The sequence below is a fragment of the Hyla sarda genome, chromosome 7, assembly GCF_029499605.1.
Source record: "Hyla sarda isolate aHylSar1 chromosome 7, aHylSar1.hap1, whole genome shotgun sequence".
Lineage (NCBI taxonomy): Eukaryota > Metazoa > Chordata > Amphibia > Anura > Hylidae > Hyla > Hyla sarda.
This window is the reverse complement of record NC_079195.1, coordinates 16,110,574-16,135,074: the sequence shown is the minus strand read 5'-3', so window position 1 is coordinate 16,135,074 and position 24,501 is coordinate 16,110,574. Positions and strand designations below refer to the sequence as shown.

The 24,501-nt window shown below is 38.3% G+C and overlaps 1 long non-coding RNA gene across 1 annotated transcript; it reads left to right on the top strand.

Annotated features, from left to right (window-relative positions):
- Positions 1-12,183: 12,183 nt before the first annotated feature.
- LOC130282108 (uncharacterized) lies at positions 12,184-21,943 on the top strand. Its single transcript, XR_008846247.1, has 4 exons — positions 12,184-12,493; positions 15,586-15,724; positions 19,553-19,651; positions 21,460-21,943. It is a non-coding gene; the product is annotated as an uncharacterized LOC130282108 (long non-coding RNA).
- Positions 21,944-24,501: the final 2,558 nt, after the last annotated feature.

The window sequence follows — 24,501 nt, the reverse complement described above, 5'->3', positions numbered from 1 at the left end:
GTGTCCCTTTTATGGACAGGTGCCCAAAACTGAACAGCATATTCCAGGTGAGGCCGTACCAATGCTTTATAAAGGGGGAGTATTATGTCCCTGTCCCTTGAGTCCATGCCTCTTTTTATACATGACAATATCCTGCCGGCTTTGGAAGCAGCAGCCTGACATTGCATGCTATTCTGTAGTCTGTGATCTACAAGTACACCCAGATCCTTCTCTACCAGTGACTCTGCCAGTTTAATCCCCCCTAAGACATACGATGCATGCAGGTTATTAGTACCCAGATGCATAACTTTACATTTATCCACATTGAACCTCATTTGCCAAGTGGATGCCCAGACACTTAGTCTATCCAAGTCATCCTGTAACTTATGCACATCCTCTATAGACTGTACCGTGCTACAAAGCTTGGTGTCATCTGCAAAGATAGAAACAGAGCTGTTAATACCATCCTCTATATCATTGATAAATAAATTAAACAACAGCGGGCCCAGTACTGAACCTTGGGGTACACCACTAATTACCGGGGACCAATCAGAGTACGAATCATTGACCACCACTCTCTGGGTACGATCCATGAGCCAGTGTTCAATCCAGTTACAAACTAAAGTTTCCAAGCCCAAGGACCTTAACTTACCTGTCAGACGTCTGTGAGGGACAGTATCAAATGCTTTGGCAAAATCCAGAAACACTATATCCACAGCCATTCCTCTGTCAAGGCTTCTACTCACCTCTTCATAAAAGCAAATTAGATTGGTTTGACAACTTCTATCCTTAGTAAACCCATGCTGGCTATCACTTATAATACAATTATCCCCTATGTATTCCTGTATGTAATCCCTTATAAGTCCTTCAAACAATTTACCCACAATGCACGTTAAACTTACCGGTCTATAGTTTCCTGGGGAAGACCTAGAGCCCTTCTTGAAGATTGGCACCACATTCGCCTTGCGCCAGTCCCTTGGCACAATACCAGACACCATAGAATCTCTAAATATCATGAACAGGGGTACAGATATTACTGAACTTACCTCTCTAAGAACTCTTGGGTGTAGTCCATCCGGCCCTGGGGATTTGCTTACATTTATATCACTTAACTTACCTTGTACCATCTCTACATTAAGCCAGTTCAGTACATTACATGATGTGTTACCAGCACTGACCTGGCCAATGTCAGCTCCTTTTTCCCTAGTATATACAGAACTAAAGAACCCATTCAGTAGCTCCGCCTTCTCTTGATCGCCTGTGACAACCTCCCCATTATCATTATTAAGGGGTCCTACATGCTCTGTCCTTTTTTTTTTTGCATTTATATATCTAAAAAAATATTTAGGATTAGTTTTGCTTTCTTTGGCCACCTGTCTCTCATTTTGAATTTTTGCTGTTTTTATTACATTTTTACAGATTTTATTAAGCTCTTTGTACTGTTTAAATGTTATCGCTGACCCATCAGATTTGTATTTTTTGAAGGCAATTTTTTTGTTGTTTATTGCTCTTTTAACATCATGTGTCAGCCATGTAGGATTTAATTTTAATCGTTTATATTTGTTCCCCTTTGGTATATATTTAGCTGTATAGTTATTTAGAGTTGATTTAAAGATGTCCCATTTACCTTCTGTATCAGTATTTGAGAACACTTCCCCCCAGTCTATGTCCTGTAGTGCAGCCCTCAGCCCAGGGAAGTTTGCCTTTTTAAAGTTATATGTTTTTGCCTTCCCCGCCTGTCTTTGTTTTCTACATTTTAAGTCAAAAGTAACTATATTGTGGTCGCTATTACCAAGGTTTTCCCGCACAGTTACATTACCAATCAGCTCTGCGTTGTTGGAAATGATCAGATCCAACAAGGCATCACTTCTTGTTGGGTCCTCCACAAACTGGCCCATAAAATTATCCTGCAATAAATTTAGGAATTGTCGCCCCTTTGTAGTTTTAGCCAACCCCGGACCCCAATCTATATCTGGATAGTTAAAATCTCCCATTATTACCACTGTACCTGCCCGGGTGGCCCTCTCTATTTGTTTATGAAGCCGAACATCTATCTCTTCAGTGATATTAGGGGGTCTGTAGATTACCCCAAATATTATTTTTTCAGTATTTCCCTCCTTTTGTAATTCTACCCACAGTGATTCCACCTCCTCAAAATCATCACACACTATGGCATCGTTCACACTGACTTTCATACCACTTCTTACATACAGACAGACTCCACCACCTTTTCTGTTCATTCTATCCTTGCGAAACAATGTAAACCCCTGCAGATTGACAGCCCAGTCATGCGAGGAGTCCAGCCATGTCTCAGTGACCCCAACTATATCAATATGTTCCTCCAGTATCAAGGCCTCAAGCTCCCCCATTTTATTTGCTAGGCTTCTGGCATTTGTGAACATACACTTTACATTTCCATCCTTTATGTTATTGGGGTTAATGGGATTCAAGGGTGTAAGTTTTATTTTCCTATGAAGCCTATTCCTATTAACTATTCTAACCCCTCCCTCCGGTCCACCCCCAGGTACATTTATAATTCCCACCTCTCTATCTACACTATCTTCCCCCTCTTTGCTGTAGGTTCCCTCCCCCCAAGTCCCTAGTTTAAACACTCCTCCACCCTTCTAGCCATCTTCTCCCCAAGCAAAGCTGCACCCTCCCCATTGAGGTGCAGCCCGTCCCTACGGTAGAGCCGGTAACCGACAGCGAAGTCAGCCCAGTTCTCCATGAACCCAAACCCTTCCTTCCTACACCAGCTTCTGAGCCACTTGTTTACCTCCCTGATCTCCCGCTGCCTCTCTGGTGCGGCTCGTGGTACTGGTAGTATTTCAGAAAATACTACCTTGGAGGTCCTTGCCTTAAGCTTGCGGCCTAAGTCCCTGAAATCATTTTTAAGGACACTCCACCTACCTCTTACTTTGTCTTACACACTACTGCTGTACAGATATATTCTACTACACACTAATACTATACAGATATATACTACTACACACTAATACTATACAGATATATACTACTACACACTAATACTATACAGATATATACTACTACACACTACTGCTGTACAGATATATACTACTACACACTAATACTATACAGATATATACTACCACACACTAATACTATACAGTTATATACTACTACACACTACTGCTATATAGATATATACTACTACACACTAATACTATACAGATATATACTACTACACACTAATACTATACAGATATATACTACTACACACTTCTGCTATATAGATATATACTACTACACACTAATACTATACAGATACATACTACTACACACTAATACTATACAGATATATACTACTACACACTACTGCTGTACAGATATATTCTACTACACACTAATACTATACAGATATATACTACTACACACTAATATTATACAGATATATACTACTACACACTAATACTATACAGATATATACTACTACACACTAATACTATAGAGATATATAATACTACACACTAATACTATACAGATATATACTACTACACACTAATACTATACAGATATATACTACTACACACTAACACTATACAGATATATACTACTATACACTACTGCTATATAGATATATACTACTACACACTAATACTATACAGATATATACTACTACACACTAATACTATACAGATATATACTACTACACACTACTGCTGTACAGATATATTCTACTACACACTAATACTATACAGATATATACTACTACACACTAATACTATACAGATATATACTACTACACACTACTGCTATATAGATATATACTACTACACACTAATACTATACAGATATATACTACTACACACTAATACTATACAGATATATACTACTACACACTACTGCTGTACAGATATATTCTACTACACACTAATACTATACAGATATATACTACTACACACTAATACTATACAGATATATACTACTACACACTAATACTATACAGATATATACTACTACACACTACTGCTGTACAGATATATACTACTACACACTAATACTATACAGATATATACTACCACACACTAATACTATACAGTTATATACTACTACACACTACTGCTATATAGATATATACTACTACACACTAATACTATACAGATATATACTACTACACACTAATACTATACAGATATATACTACTACACACTTCTGCTATATAGATATATACTACTACACACTAATACTATACAGATACATACTACTACACACTAATACTATACAGATATATACTACTACACACTACTGCTGTACAGATATATTCTACTACACACTAATACTATACAGATATATACTACTACACACTAATATTATACAGATATATACTACTACACACTAATACTATACAGATATATACTACTACACACTAATACTATAGAGATATATAATACTACACACTAATACTATACAGATATATACTACTACACACTAATACTATACAGATATATACTACTACACACTAACACTATACAGATATATACTACTATACACTACTGCTATATAGATATATACTACTACACACTAATACTATACAGATATATACTACTACACACTAATACTATACAGATATATACTACTACACACTACTGCTGTACAGATATATTCTACTACACACTAATACTATACAGATATATACTACTACACACTAATACTATACAGATATATACTACTACACACTAATACTATACAGATATATACTACTACACACTAATACTATACAGATATATACCACTACACACTAATACTAAACAGATATATATTACTACACACTAATACTATACAGATATATACTACTACACACTAATACTATACAGATATATACTACTACACACTAATACTATACAGATATATACTACTACACACTACTGCTGTGCAGATATATACTACTACACACTAATACTATACAGATATATACTACTACACACTACTGCTATATAGATATATACTACTACACACTAGTACTAAACAGTTATATACTACTACACACTACTGCTATATAGATATATACTACTACACACTAATACTATACAGATATATACTACTACAAACTAATACTATACAGATATATACTACTACACACTAATACTATACAGATATATACTACTACACACTACTGCTGTACAGATATATTCTACTACACACTAATACTATACAGATATATACTACTACACACTAATACTATACAGATATATACTACTACACACTAATACTATACAGATATATACTACTACACACTAATACTATAGAGATATATAATACTACACACTAATACTATACAGATATATACTACTACACACTAATACTATACAGATATATACTACTACACACTAATACTATACAGATATATACTACTACACACTACTGCTATATAGATATATACTACTACACACTAATACTATACAGATATATACTACTACACACTAATACTATACAGATATATACTACTACACACTACTGCTGTACAGATATATTCTACTACACACTAATACTATACAGATATATACTACTACACACTAATACTATACAGATATATACTACTACACACTAATACTATACAGATATATACTACTACACACTACTGCTGTACAGATATATACTACTACACACTAATACTATACAGATATATACTACCACACACTAATACTATACAGTTATATACTACTACACACTACTGCTATATAGATATATACTACTACACACTAATACTATACAGATATATACTACTACACACTAATACTATACAGATATATACTACTACACACTACTGCTATATAGATATATACTACTACACACTAATACTATACAGATATATACTACTACACACTAATACTATACAGATATATACTACTACACACTACTGCTGTACAGATATATTCTACTACACACTAATACTATACAGATATATACTACTACACACTAATATTATACAGATATATACTACTACACACTAATACTATACAGATAAATACTACTACACACTAATACTATAGAGATATATAATACTACACACTAATATTATACAGATATATACTACTACACACTAATACTATACAGATATATACTACTACACACTAATACTATACAGATATATACTACTACACACTAATACTATACAGATATATACTACTACACACTACTGCTATATAGATATATACTACTACACACTAATTCTATACAGATATATACTACTACACACTAATACTATACGGATATATACTACTACACACTACTGCTGTACAGATATATTCTACTACACACTAATACTATACAGATATATACTACTACACACTAATACTATACAGATATATACTACTACACACTAATTCTATACAGATATACTACTACACACTAATACTATACAGATATATACCACTACACACTAATACTAAACAGATATATATTACTACACACTAATACTATACAGATATATACCACTACACACTAATACTATACAGATATATACTACTACACACTAATACTATACAGATATATACCACTACACACTAATACTATACAGATATATATTACTACACACTAATACTATATAGATATATACCACTACACACTAATACTATACAGATATATACTACCACACACTAATACTATACAGATATATACTACTACACACTGATGCTATATAGATATATACTACTACACACTAATACTATACAGATATATACTACTACACACTAATACTATACAGATATATACTACTACACACTAATACTATACAGATATATACTACTACACACTAATATTATACAGATATATACTACTACACACTAATACTATACAGATATATACTACTACACACTAATACTATAGAGATATATAATACTACACACTAATACTATACAGATATATACTACTACACACTAATACTATACAGATATATACTACTACACACTAATACTATACAGATATATACTACTACACACTACTGCTATATAGATATATACTACTACACACTAATACTATACAGATATATACTACTACACACTAATACTATACAGATATATACTACTACACACTAATACTATACAGATATATACTACTACACACTACTGCTGTACAGATATATTCTACTACACACTAATACTATACAGATATATACTACTACACACTAATACTATACAGATATATACTACTACACACTAATACTATACAGATATATACCACTACACACTAATACTATACAGATATATACCACTACACACTAATACTATACAGATATATACTACTACACACTAATACTATACAGGTATATACTACTACACACTAATACTATACATATATATACTACTACACACTACTGCTGTACAGATATATTCTACTACACACTAATACTATACAGATATATACTACTACACACTAATACTATACAGATATATACCACTACACACTAATACTAAACAGATATATATTACTACACACTAATACTATACAGATATATACCACTACACACTAATACTATACAGATATATACTACTACACACTAATACTATACAGATATATACCACTACACACTAATACTATACAGATATATACTACTACACACTAATACTATACAGATATATACCACTACACACTAATACTATACAGATATATATTACTACACACTAATACTATATAGATATATACCACTACACACTAATACTATACAGATATATACTACCACACACTAATACTATACAGATATATACTACTACACACTAATACTATACAGATATATACTACTACACACTAATACTATACAGATATATACTACTACACACTAATACTATACAGATATATACTACTACACACTAATACTATACAGATATATACTACTACACACTAATACTATACAGATATATACTACTACACACTAATACTATACAGATATATACTACTACACACTAATACTATACAGATATATACTACTACACACTAATACTATACAGATATATACTACTACACAATACTAATATGCGTTAATTTCTTAACGTAAATTTGTTTTCCCTTAGTCCTAACAGCAGCACAAGTGGGGGAATATCTGCAGACTGCAGACTAGTCACTGACCACAGTGCTGTATATACACAGACTGCAGACTAGTCACTGACCACTGTGCTGTATATACACAGACTGCAGACTAGTCACTGACCACAGTGCTGTATATACACAGACTGCAGACTAGTCACTGACCACTGAGCTGTATATACACAGACTGCAGACTAATCACTGACCACTGTGCTGTATATACACAGACTGCAGACTAGTCACTGACCACAGTATTATATATACACAGACTGCAGACTAGTCACTGACCACAGTACTGTATATACACAGACTGCAGACTAGTCACTGACCACAGTACTGTATATACACAGACTGCAGACTAGTCACTGACCACTGTGCTGTATATACACAGACTGCAGACTAGTCACTGACCACAGTACTGTATATACACAGACTAGTCACTGACCACTGTGCTGTGTATACACAGACTGCAGACTAGTCACTGACCACAGTGCTGTATATACACAGACTGCAGACTAGTCACTGACCACTGTGCTGTATATACACAGACTGCAGACTAGTCACTGACCACAGTACTGTATATACACAGACTGCAGACTAATCACTGACCACAGTACTGTATATACACAGACTGCAGACTAGTCACTGACCACAGTACTGTATATACACAGACTGCAGACTAATCACTGACCACAGTACTGTATATACACAGACTGCAGACTAGTCACTGACCACTGTGCTGTATATACACAGACTGCAGACTAGTCACTGACCACTGTGCTGTATATACACAGACTGCAGACTAGTCACTGACCACAGTACTGTATATACACAGACTGCAGACTAGTCACTGACCACAGTGCTGTATATACACAGACTGCAGACTAGTCACTGACCACAGTACTGTATATACACAGACTGCAGACTAGTCACTGACCACTGTGCTGTATATACACAGACTGCAGACTAGTCACTGACCACAGTACTATATATATACACAGACTGCAGACTAGTCACTGACCACAGTACTGTATATACACAGACTGCAGACTAGTCACTGACCACAGTGCTGTATATACACAGACTGCAGACTAGTCACTGACCACAGTACTGTATATACACAGACTGCAGACTAGTCACTGACCACTGTGCTGTATATACACAGACTGCAGACTAGTCACTGACCACTGTGCTGTATATATACAGACTGCAGACTAGTCACTGACCACAGTACTGTATATACACAGACTGCAGACTAGTCACTGACCACAGTACTGTATATACACAGACTAGTCACTGACCACTGTGCTGTATATACACAGACTGCAGACTAGTCACTGACCACAGTACTATATATACACAGACTGCAGACTAGTCACTGACCACAGTGCTGTATATACACAGACTGCAGACTAGTCACTGACCACTGTGCTGTATATACACAGACTGCAGACTAGTCACTGACCACTGTGCTGTATATACACAGACTGCAGACTAGTCACTGACCACAGTACTGTATATACACAGACTGCAGACTAGTCACTGACCACAGTACTGTATATACACAGACTACAGACTAGTCACTGACCACAGTACTATATATACACAGACTGCAGACTAGTCACTGACCACAGTACTGTATATACACAGACTGCAGACTAGTCACTGACCACAGTACTGTATATACACAGACTAGTCACTGACCACTGTGCTGTATATACACAGACTGCAGACTAGTCACTGACCACAGTGCTGTATATACACAGACTGCAGACTAGTCACTGACCACAGTACTGTATATACACAGACTGCAGACTAGTCACTGACCACAGTGCTGTATATACACAGACTGCAGACTAGTCACTGACCACTGTGCTGTATATACACAGACTGCAGACTAGTCACTGACCACTGTGCTGTATATACACAGACTGCAGACTAGTCACTGACCACAGTGCTGTATATACACAGACTGCAGACTAGTCAATGACCACTGTGCTGTATATACACAGACTGCAGACTAGTCAATGACCACTGTGCTGTATATACACAGACTGCAGACTAGTCACTGACCACAGTGCTGTATATACACAGACTGCAGACTAGTCACTGACCACAGTACTGTATATACACAGACTGCAGACTAGTCACTGACCACAGTGCTGTATATACACAGACTGCAGACTAGTCACTGACCACAGTGCTGTATATACACAGACTGCAGACTAGTCACTGACCACAGTGCTGTATATACACAGACTGCAGACTAGTCACTGACCACTGTGCTGTATATACACAGACTGCAGACTAGTCACTGACCACTGTGCTGTATATACACAGACTGCAGACTAGTCACTGACCACAGTACTGTATATACACAGACTGCAGACTAGTCACTGACCACTGTGCTGTATATACACAGACTGCAGACTAGTCACTGACCACAGTGCTGTATATACACAGACTGCAGACTAGTCACTGACCACAGTACTGTATATACACAGACTGCAGACTAGTCACTGACCACTGTGCTGTATATACACAGACTGCAGACTAGTCACTGACCACAGTACTATATATACACAGACTGCAGACTAGTCACTGACCACAGTGCTGTATATACACAGACTGCAGACTAGTCACTGACCACTGTGCTGTATATACACAGACTGCAGACTAGTCACTGACCACAGTACTGTATATACACAGACTGCAGACTAGTCACTGACCACAGTACTGTATATACACAGACTGCAGACTAGTCACTGACCACAGTACTGTATATACACAGACTGCAGACTAGTCACTGACCACAGTACTGTATATACACAGACTGCAGACTAGTCACTGACCACTGTACTGTATATACACAGACTGCAGACTAGTCACTGACCACTGTGCTGCATATACACAGACTGCAGACTAGTCACTGACCACAGTACTGTATATACACAGACTAGTCACTGACCACTGTGCTGTATATACACAGACTGCAGACTAGTCACTGACCACAGTGCTGTATATACACAGACTGCAGACTAGTCACTGACCACAGTACTTTATATACACAGATTGCAGACTAGTCACTGACCACAGTACTGTATATACACAGACTAGTCACTGACCACTGTGCTGTATATACACAGACTAGTCACTGACCACTGTGCTGTATATACACAGACTGCAGACTAGTCACTGACCACAGTGCTGTATATACACAGACTGCAGACTAGTCACTGACCACAGTACTGTATATACACAGACTGCAGACTAGTCACTGACCACTGTGCTGTATATACACAGACTGCAGACTAGTCACTGACCACAGTACTGTATATACACAGACTGCAGACTAGTCACTGACCACAGTGCTGTATATACACAGACTGCAGACTAGTCACTGACCACTGTGCTGTATATACACAGATTGCAGACTAGTCACTGACCACTGTGCTGTATATACACAGACTGCAGACTAGTCACTGACCACAGTACTGTATATACACAGACTGCAGACTAGTCACTGACCACAGTGCTGTATATACACAGACTGCAGACTAGTCACTGACCACAGTACTGTATATACACAGACTGCAGACTAGTCACTGACCACAGTACTGTATATACACAGACTGCAGACTAGTCACTGACCACTGTGCTGTATATACACAGACTGCAGACTAGTCACTGACCACAGTACTGTATATACACAGACTGCAGACTAGTCACTGACCACTGTGCTGTATATACACAGATTGCAGACTAGTCACTGACCACTGTGCTGTATATACACAGACTGCAGACTAGTCACTGACCACTGTGCTGTATATACACAGACTGCAGACTAGTCACTGACCACTGTGCTGTATATACACAGACTGCAGACTAGTCACTGACCACAGTGCTGTATATACACAGACTGCAGACTAGTCACTGACCACAGTACTGTATATACACAGACTGCAGACTAGTCACTGACCACTGTGCTGTATATACACAGACTGCAGACTAGTCACTGACCACAGTACTGTATATACAGACTGCAGACTGGAGCTTTTATATTTGAATTTGGCTCCATTGAAGTTAGGCCCCGCCCCCTGTGTGACATCAGACGCCAGCTGAGGGGAATCAAACAGGCAAACTTTATAAACTGCAAACACAGAGCAGTGAGGAGTATGGAGCAGACACAGTGTACATAGAAGCAGCAGAAGCAGAGACAGTATACGGAGTATACAAGAGCAGTAACAGCCAAGAAAGTATACAGGGTATACAAGCACAGTAACAAAGTATACAGAGCATGAAGATGCAGTAACAGAGTATATGGAAGCAGCGACAGTATACAAGAGCAGTAACAGCCAAGAAAGTATACAAGAGCAGTAGCAGAGTATACAGAGTATACAACATAAAGAAGCAGAGCATGGAGCGAGAACAGCTGATCAGAGCAGCTGAAGTGATCTACAAGAGAGAGACAAAGGTTAGTAATGTGTACAGCAGCCTATGGAGGCTGCTCCGTCTGTCCATAGTCCGACAGGACAGAAAAACACGCACTGTTGTTGGGGGAGCGTCCCCTCTTATAGGTAGGAGGTGGGGGCTAATTAGTCATTAATTGCTATTTTATTTGCTTGACTTTATTAACATTCCGTCTGTCCTACCAGTTCACAGGGGCAGATATTCCCCACTTGTGCTGCTGGTTAGGACGTAAGGGAAACGATCAGTAATATACTACTACACTGTGATATACTATCAGTGATATACTACTACACTGTGATATACTATCAGTGATATACTACTACACTGTGATATACTATCAGTGATATACTACTACACTGTGATATACTATCAGTGATATACTACTACACTGTGATATACTATCAGTGATATACTACTACACTGTGATATACTATCAGTGATATACTACTACACTGTGATATACTATCAGTAATATACTACTACACTGTGATATACTATCAGTAATATACTACTACACTGTGATATACCATCAGTAATATACTACTACACTGTGATATACTATTAGTAATATACTACTACACTGTGATATACCATCAGTAATATACTACTACACTGTGATATACTATCAGTAGTATACTACTAAACTGTGTAAACTGTGATATACTATCAGTAATATACTTGTACAATATGAAAAAGAAATAAAACAGACAGAAGCGCAAAGGACATGTGCCGTTACTCCGATGGTACAGAGATAAATGGAAGCAGCAGTAAGGATAACCGCTCACCTGAGGGTGTTATGCTTAGAGCACAACACCTATTGATGCTTGTAACCCAATGATAGGGTGAGAAGTCGGGAAGCAGCCTGGATCTTGCCCGTCTCTGTGTTCCACAGTAGCGGTCGGGGAAATCAGCGTTAGAAACTGCAAATTGCAGAGGATGAAAACTTGGACCCTCTTGGCGCTCACCCGATGAAAGAATTAGCCGTGGAGGACAGTGGATAAAATATTCAACATTACTTTAATCAGCGCTAGAGACTACGCGTTTCAAGGGGTGGGACCCCCTCTTCGTCAGGTCATCTTACTGGGGTGTGACACACTGTAACAAACCTCCTCCTCATGTAATCTCCTTACTACTGGAGTGACACACTGCAACAGATCTCCTTTTTTTAGATGGAAGGAGATTTGTTGCAGTGTGTCACTCCAGTAGTAAGGAGATTACATGAGGAGGAGGTTTGTTACAGTGTGTCACACCCCAGTAAGAAGACCTGACGAAGAGGGGGTCCCACCCCTTGAAACGCGTAGTCTCTAGCGCTGATTAAAGTAATGTTGAATATTTTATCCACTGTCCTCCACGGCTAATTCTTTCATCGGGTGAGCGCCAAGAGGGTCCAAGTTTTCATCCTCTGCAATTTGCAGTTTGTATCGCTGATCAGTAATATACTACTACACTGTGATATACTAACAGTAATATACTACTACACTGTGATATACTAACAGTAATATACTACTACACTGTGATATACTATCAGTAATATACTACTACACTGTGATATACTAACAGTAATATATTACTACACTGTGATATACTATCAGTAATATACTACTACACTGTGATATACGAACAGTAATATACTACTACACTGTCTTATACTATCAGTGATATATTACTACACTGTGATATACTATCAGTGATATACTACTACACTGTGATATACTATCAGTAATATACTACTACACTGTGATATACTATCAGTAATATACTACTACACTGTGATATATGATCAGTAACATACTACTACACTGGGATATACTAACAGTAGCATTAGATCATTGTGCGCAGTAATGTACTGTATCTCCTGGATCTTGACGCTGTCAGGATAGATTGTTGTCATAATGATCTGTTATCTACAGAATAATCTAAGATAAATATTAATATTATTTATTATTATTATTAATTAATTCTTATTAATTAATATTATAGTAATATTAATTGATAAAGTCCAATAAAAAATAACTCGGTTGTTTCAGTGGATGATATTTCTCTCATTGTGACTATTGATGAGCAGCAGGGGCCATATTCAAAATCGCGATATTTCGCAAATATATTGACAATTATTTGTCCTATATTCGCGAAATTTGCTATGATCATTCACTTTTTTTCCATTCGAAAGCTCACATGGATAATTTGCATACACATTTGCATAAAAATTAGCATGTGAAAAAAAATTCGCATGGAAAAATTGCTTGGAAAATTCGCATAAAAATTTGCATGTGAAAACCCCCCACCCAAAAAAAACTATTAATATTTGTCATTACAAATGTATGGCACTATATTCTAAAAATTCGCATTACAAATATTTGTGCTCAACACTAATTGTGACCCCAAATATCTGTCCTCGTTCTCCCCAGAGATAACAGTGATATCTGGGGGAGATCTCCATTATGTGGAATGTTGTAGGGTTCACATATTATTCCAGATGTGTTTTTTCGATTAAAGGGGTATTCTGGCGAAATACATCTTATCCCCTATTCAAAGGATAGGAATAAGAAACTTGATCACATGGGGGGCCACTGCTGGTGGACGCCCACAATCAGATATCTTATCCTTTGGATAGGGGGATAAGATGTCTTTGGCCAGAATACCCCTTTAAAGGGGCACTCCGGTGGAAAACATTTTTTTAAAGGTCTTTATAAGTCAACTGGTGCCAGAAAGTTAAACATATGTGTAAATTACTTCTATTAAAAAAGCTTCATCCTTCCAGTACTTTTTAGCAGCTGTATGCTACATAGGAAATTCTGTTCTTTTTGAATTTCTTTTTTGTCTTGTCCACAGTGCACTCTGCTGACACCTGATGCCCGTATCAGGAACTGTTCAGAGCAGGAGAAAATCCCCAAAGCAAACCTATGCTGCTCTGGACAAGACAAAATAAAACTCAAAAAGAACAGAATTTCCTCTGTAGCATATAGCTGCTAAAAAGTACTGGAAGGATAAAGATTTTTTTAATAAAAGTTATTTACAAATCTGTCCAAAAAAAAAATTCTAATTTTACAAGAAATAAAGTCTGACACATGGTAAACTTCTCTCCGTTTTCTGCAGGTTGCGTCTTCGTTTCTCGGGGCGGATTTGGATGCAGCTATTTTCTGTACGCGTATACGTATTACTTTACATACATCAATGCTGCATTGGCGGCATTAATGATACTCAGTTCCCTCTGTGCGTGCTGCTGTGTTTACAGGTAATCATTACACATTATTAATACATATAAAGTGCAGCCCCGCCCCCGACCTGTAAGGAGAACAAAGATTGCGAAAACACCTGGAAAAAACCCTCTCAAAATACTGTCTCTTATTTTGCACTCCCAAGATTAAAGGGGTACTCTGCTGCTCTGCGTTTGGAACAAACTGTTCCAAATGCTGGGGTCGGTGTCGGGAGCTTGTGACATCATAGCCCTGCCCCCTCAATGCAAGTCTATGGGAGGGGGCGTGACAATGTCACGCCCCCTCCCATAGACTTGCATTGAGGGGGAGGGGTGTGACATCACGAGGGGGCGGGGCAATGATGTCACGAGCTCCCGGCGCCGGCTCCAGCATTCGGAACAGTTTGTTCAAAACGCAGAGAAGCAGAGTACCCCTTTAAGTTCTTGTGGCATTTTTCTTTCTTTTTTTAAAATTTGGTGGTCTTTGGGTACGTTCAGACGAGCGGATTTTTGCAGAGTATTTCGCTGCGGATCCGCCGCTGAAGGACCTCTGTATGTTGCCTTTACATGTGCCTGCTCGGAGTGGCAATACGCCGCTACATGCAGACACACTAAAGCGATGTGCGAGTCGTCGCGCATGCGTGGTGTACTAGCACAAATCGCGGCCGCTCCCCCGGCTCTATGAGCTAGGTGGAGAGCTGCCACGATGTGCGAGTGTACTGCACATGCGCGTGGTGACTCACACATCGCAGGGTGTCTGCTCGTTTAAAAATATAAAAGCATTTTACACCTCCATAAGTGGTTTAAGCAATTCTGCGATAAAGTAAACTTATCCCCCTATCCACAGGATAAGTGTTTGATCGTGGGGGGTCCAAATGCTGGGGGTGGGGGGTCTCCTGCCCCGGCTCTGTTGTGGCTTTCCCGTGCAGGAGGCGTTCCGGCCGCAGCATGTCGACACGTCCGACACGCCTCCTCCATGTAGTTCTATAGGGGAGGCGGGGATGCAGCGTGCGTGCCTCCCCGCCTTTCCCATAGAGCTGTGTGGAGGGGCGTGTTCCCTGAGCTCAGTGAGGTCGGCGACATGCGCATTAGCAGACGCACAGCGCGGCAATGCTGTGTCCCCATACAGGAGATCGCGGGGGGGGGTCTGTCCCAGCGGTCAGATCCCAGAATGATGAGGCACTTATACTTTATTAACACTTTTTATATATATAGATAATATATACATTACCCCTTGCCCCGGTGATGCTGCATAAGGTTCAGCTGGTATCTTCCAGTGCTCAGATAAAGTACCATACAATGTAGTACCATACAATGTCCAGATATAGTGCCATACAATGTCCAGATAAAGTACTATACAATTTTCAGATAAAATACTATGAAATGTCCAGATAAAGTATCATACAATGTTGAGATAAAGTATCATACAATGTTGAGATAAAGTATCATACAATGTCCAGATAAAGTACCATACAATGTCCAGATAAAGTACCATACAATGTCCAGATAAAGTACCATACAATGTCCAGATAAAGTACCATACAATGTCCAGATAAAGTATCATACAATGTCCAGATAAAGTATCATACAATGTCCAGATAAAGTATCATACAATGTCCAGATAAAGTATCATACAATGTCCAGATAAAGTATCATACAATGTCCAGATAAAGTATCATACAATGTCCAGATAAAGTATCATACAATGTCCTGATAAAGTATCATACAATGTCCTGATAAAGTACTATACAATGCCCAGATACTTTATCTGGACATTGTATGATACTTAATCTGGACATTGTATGATACTTTATCTGGACATTGTATGATAAAGTATCATACAATGTCCAGATATAGTACCATACAATGTCCAGATAAAGTGCCATACAATTTCCAGATAAAGTACCATACTATGTCCAGATAAAATATCATCCAATGTCCAGATAAAGTACCATACAATTTCCAGATAAAGTATCATACAATGTCCAGATAAAGTATCATACAATGTCCAGATAAAGTACCATACAATGTCCAGATAAAGTACCCTACCATGTCCAGATAAAGTACCATACTATGTCTAGATAAAGTACCATACAATGCCCGGATAAAGTACCATACAATATCCGGATAAAGTACCATACAATGTCCAGATAAAGTACCGTACAATGTCCAGATAAAGTACCGTACAATGTCCAGATAAAGTACCATACAATATCCGGATAAAGTACCATACAATGTCCAGATAAAGTACCATACTATGTCTAGATAAAGTACCATACAATGCCCAGATAAAGTACCATACAATGTCCAGATAAAGTATCATACAATATCCGGATAAAGTATCATACAATATCCGGATAAAGTACCATACAATGTCCAGATGAAGTATTATACAATGTCCAGATAAATTACCATACTATGTCTTGATAAAGATCTAAACAGTATATACAGCTCCTATAAAGATAACATGTGCATTGCCTATTGTCCAGTGATGCTGATACCCAGATAAAGTAATATATTATGCCCTGATATAATACCATACAATGTCCAGATAAAGTAATATATTATGTCCAGATATAATACCATACAATGTCCAGATATAGTACCATACAATGTCCAGATAAAGTACCATACAATGTCCAGATAAAGTAACATACAATGTCCAGATAAAGTACTGTACAATGTCCAGATAAAGTACCATACAATGTCCAGATAAAGTACCATACAATGTCCAGATAAAGTACCATACAATGTCCAGATAAAGTACCATACAATGTCCAGATAAAGTATCATACAATGTCCAGATAAAGTATCATACAATGTCCAGATAAAGTACCATACAATGTCCAGATAAAGTACCATACAATGTCCAGATAAAGTACCATACAATGTCCAGATAAAGTACCATACAATGTCCAGATAAAGTACCATACAATGTCCAGATAAAGTACCATACAATGTCCAGATAAAGTACCATACAATGTCCAGATAAAGTACCATACAATGTCCAGATAAAGTACCATACAATGTCCAGATAAAGTACCATACAATGTCCAGATAAAGTACCATACAATGTCCAGATAAAGTACCATACAATGTCCAGATAAAGTACCATACAATGTCCAGATAAAGTACCATACAATGTCCAGATAAAGTACCATACAATGTCCAGATAAAGTACCATACAATGTCCAGATAAAGTACCATACAATGTCCAGATAAAGTACCATACAATGTCCAGATAAAGTACCATACAATGTCCAGATAAAGTACCATACAATGTCCAGATGAAGTAATATATTATGCCCTGATATAGTACCATACAATGTCCAGATAAAGTACCATACAATGTCCAGATAAAGTAATATATTATGCCCTGATATAGTACCATACAATGTCCAGATAAAGTATCATACAATGTCCAGATGAAGTAATATATTATGCCCTGATATAGTACCATACAATGTCCAAATAAAGTTTGGTACATACAGCTTCTGTACATTGATATATGAATTGCTCAGGTGATGTTACACAGCTCCCAGATAGTGTTATTTGGCGCCCAGATATACAGTGCATAGTAGCATAATGAGCATTTTCATATAATGCTGAACATTGTACAGCAAGAACATACAATTATACATAGTGCATCCAGTGCCCAGTACTCTGCAGTGCCCAGATAGTGACCTCCTGGTACCTACAATGTATAGATAACCCAGTATATGATATCAGGGAACCTGAGCTCTGCTTCATTAACCAAACTGTATCCTAATGTGATAGAATGGAACAATCCCTACAGCTGTTATCTATAATAAACATGCGGCACTTGTCTGTCCTGATCTTTTTTCTTCTTTCCTTTTGTCTTTCTAGTGCTCTTGATTCAGACCAGGATAGCCAACCAGACCAGGATATCCCGCAAGGCCTGTCTACCATATCAGGAGGGCTAGTGGTTTCCAGTGTCCAGATAACGTACAGTACAATGTCCAGATAAAGTACCATACAATGTCCAGAAAACGTACAGTACAATGTCCAGATAAAGTACCATACAATGTCCAGATAAAGTACCATACAATGTCCAGATAAAGTGCCATACAATGTCCAGATAAAGTACTATACAATGTCCAGATAAAGTACCATACAATGTCCAGATAAAGTACCATACAATATCCAGATAAAGTACTATACAATGTCAAGATAAAGTACCATACAATGTCCAGATAAAGTATCATACAATGTCCAGATAAAGTACCATACAATGTCGAGATAAGGTATCATACAATGTCGAGATAAGGTATCATACAATGTCCAGATAAGGTATCATACAATGTCCAGATAAGGTATCATACAATGTCCAGATAAGGTACCATACAATGTCCAGATAAAGTATCATACAATGTCCAGATAAAGTACCATACGATGTCCAGATAAAGTACCATACTATGTCCAGATAAAGTACCATACTATGTCCAGATAAAGTACCATACGATGTCCAGATAAAGTACCATACAATGTCCAGATAAAGTACCATACGATGTCCAGATAAAGTACCATACAATGTCCAGATAAAGTACCATACAATGTCCAGATAAAGTACTATACAATGTCCACATAAAGAGCAAACAAAATGAAACCAGCTCACCCCGTACTTGTTCCTTCCTTGTCCTAAGGATTAAACTGGATTTTATCTGCATTGAGCTGGATCCGTCCTTCCTTAATGTCCAGATTAGGTACTATACAATGTCCTGATAAAGTACAGTACAATGCCCAGATAAAGTATATCATACAATGTCCAGATAAGGTATCATACAATGTCCAGATAAAGTATCATACAATGTCCAGATAAAGTACTGTACAATGTCCAGATAAAGTACCATACAATGTCCAGATAAAGATTCATACAATATCCAGATAGAGTACTATACAATATCCAGATAAAGTACTGTACAATATCCAGATAAAGTATCATACAATGTCCAGATAAAATACCACACAGTGTCCAGATAAAGAACAATGGGCGAGATTTATCAAAACCTGTCCAGAGGAAAAGTTGACCAGTTGCCCATAGCAACCAATCAGATCGCTTCTTTCATTTTTCAGAGGCATTTTTAAAAATTATAGAAGCGATCTGATTGGTTGCTATGGGCAACAGGTCAACTTATTCTCTTCTTAGGGTTTGATAAATCTCCCCTCATATTATGCCCAGATAAAAACCTCAACTTAATAGTATATACAGCTCCAATAAAGATAACAGAAGCATTGCTCATTGATGCTGTAAAACATCCAGGTGGCGTCTTTCAGTGCCCAGATAAAGTATCATACTATACCCAGATCTAGTACCATACAATGTCCAGATAAAGTATCATATTATACCCAATTATAGTACCATACAATGCCAAGATAAAGAACAGTCCCCAAATAAATAGTACATACAACTTCTATATCATACATATATGAGTATCTAATTGAGCATTTTTATAGAATGCTGTCTATTGCAGTGGACATCACCAGTGGGATAAGGAAGAAGTTATTGGGCAACTGTGACTAAGGGAAAAAAGGAAAAATGACTATGCAAATTGTACCTACAATCCATAGATAACCCAGTATGTGATATCAGGGAATGCTGTGCCAAATAACAACCTGAGCTCTGCTACATTAACCAAACTGTATCCTACTGTGATAAAATGTAACATTATTGCAATCCCTACAGCGGTTATCTATAATAAACATATGGCACTTGTCTGTCCTGATCTTTCCTTTCTTTCCTTTTTTCTTTCTAGCGAGTTCCAACTTCACCAAGATCCCCTACCGGATGTATTTATTATGTGAGACCTGTTTAACAAACCATATGAGTATACCCAACCAGTAGAGTACACATATCAGAAAAGTATACCATACAATACGTAACCAGGAGAGTATACCCAACCAGAAGAGTATACCCTACCAGTAGAGAACACATATCAGAAAAGTATACCATACAACAAGAGTATACGCAACCAGGAGAGTATACCCAAGCAGAAGAGTATACCGAACCGGAAGAGTATACCCCACCAGAAGAGTATACCCCCACCAGAAGAGTATACCCCACCAGAAGAGTATACCCAACCAGAAGAGTATAGCCCACCAGTAGAGTACACATATCAGAAAAGTATACCATACAACAAGAGTATACCCAACCAGAAGAGTATACCCAACCAGAAGAGTATACCCAACCAGAAGAGTATACCCCACCAGAAGAGTATACCATTTTAGAAGAGTATACCAAACCAGAAGACTATACCCAACCAGAAGAGTATACCAAACCAGAAGAGTATACCCAACCAGAAGAGTATACCCCACCAGAAGAGTATACCCCACCAGAAGAGTATACCCCACCAGAAGAGTATACCCCACCAGAAGAGAATACCCCACCAGAACAGTACACCCCACCGGAAGAGTATACCCAACCAGAAGAGTATAGCCCACCAGTAGAGTACACATATCAGAAAAGTATACCATACAACAAGAGTATAACCAACCAGAAGAGTGTACCCAACCAGAAGAGTGTACCCAACCAGAAGAGTATACCCAACCAGAAGAGTATACCCAACCAGAAGAGTATACCCCACCAGAAGAGTATACCATTTTAGAAGAGTATACCAAACCAGAAGACTATACCAAACCAGAAGACTATACCGAACCAGAAGACTATACCCAACCAGAAGAGTATACCAAACCAGAAGAGTATACCAAACCAGAAGAGTATACCAAACCAGAAGAGTATACCCAACCAGAAGAGTATACCCCACCAGAAGAGTATACCCCACCAGAAGAGTATACCCCACCAGAAGAGTATACCCCACCAGAAGAGTATACCCCACCAGAAGAGTATACCCCACCAGAAGAGTATACCCAACCAGAAGAGTATACCCAACCAGAAGAGTATACCCAACCAGAAGAGTATACCCAACCAGAAGAGTATACCCAACCAGAAGAGTATACCCAACCAGAAGAGTATACCCCACCAGAAGAGTATACCCCACCAGAAGACTATACCAAACCAGAAGACTATACCAAACCAGAAGACTATACCCAACCAGAAGACTATACCCCACCAGAAGAGTATACCCCACCAGAAGAGTATACCCCACCAGAAGAGTATACCCCACCAGAAGAATATACCCCACCAGAAGAGAATACCCCACCAGAAGAGAATACCCCACCGGAAGAGTACACCACACCGGAAGAGTACACCCAACCGGAAGAGTACACCCAACCGGAAGAGTACACCCAACCGGAAGAGTACACCCAACCGGAAGAGTATACCCAACCGGAAGAGTATACCCAACCGGAAGAGTATACCCAACCAGAAGAGTATACCCAACCAGAAGAGTATACCCCACCAGAAGAGTATACCCCACCAGAAGAGTATACCCCACCAGAAGAGTATACCGAACCAGAAGAGTATACCATACCAGAAGAGTATACCATACAAGAAGAATATACAAAACCAGAAGAATATACCAAACTAGAAGACTATACCATACCAGAAGAGTATACCCCACCAGAAGAGTATACCCCACCAGAAGAGTATACCATATTAGAAGAGTATACCATACAGGAAGAATATACCAAACCAGAAGACTATACCATACCAGAAGAATATACCCAACCAGAAGAGTATACCATACAAGAAGAGTATACCGTACTAGAAGAGTATACCAAACCAGAAAAGTATACCATACTAGAAGAGTACACCCAACCAGAAGAGTATACCATATAAGAAGAGTATACCCAACCAAAACGGTATACCCAACCAGAAGAGTGTACCCTTCCAGACCAACCTGAAGAGTATACCATAACAGAAGAGTATACTCAACCAGACCAGTATACCCTACCAGATAAGTATACTCAACCTGAAGAGTATATCATACTAGAAGAGTAAACCCAACTAGACCAGTATACCCAACCTGAAGAGTATACCATACTAGAAGAGTATACCCAACCAGACCAGTATCCACCCCCCACACGCACACCTTAGCCAAGCTCACCATTCAGTTGTTTGTATTTAAAGCGCCCAATGTTACAACAACATTACACATAATGACAATCATCAGGACAAGATCTGTGCAGACACTAAGAAAGCAGGAACACTCCGAGATATCATTTGTGGAGCCTGCAGAATTAAGAGTGCATCTCTGGAGTACATTCCTGTCATTTAGGATATCCTAAAATTAAGATTGACCTGTAGGTCAATAGGACAATCACAATGTTGTGTTAATGTTTCAATGTTCTTGTGTGTTATGAACTTCTCAAATCTTTGTTTGTAAGAAATTGTATCTTTTTGTATTATCTGCTGCTATTGTTATTATATCAAATCAATTACAAAACATGTACAGTGCAGCATCCGGTGTGATTTTGTAGACGGTAATAGACACACAGTAAGAGGGGCCCCGTCCCCAGCAGCACAGTATTTAAGGAGAGGAGTGTGCTGATCTTGTGGCTGGTCACATAATGAGTTATGTAGTGGAAGACATTAAATGCACAGGAGAGCTTCATTGTGAGCTTTTCTGTGAGTGTAATTCCGCAAAGTGATCGTTAGCATTAGTGTGAATCAGTCTTCCGCTAGACCCGTTCACACTGCGGAATTTCAGCAGTGGACAATTCCGCCGCTGAAATTGTTCCACGGAAAGAAAGAACATGTTCGTTCTTTGTGCGGAAGTCCGCGAGCACTGCATAGCCATCAATGGTGACGGCGTAGTGCCGCGCGGCCCTAGCGCCGCCGCCAGCCGCCAGGCTGAATCTCCGCTTGCTGAATTCCGCGAGTGGAGATTCGGTGACAT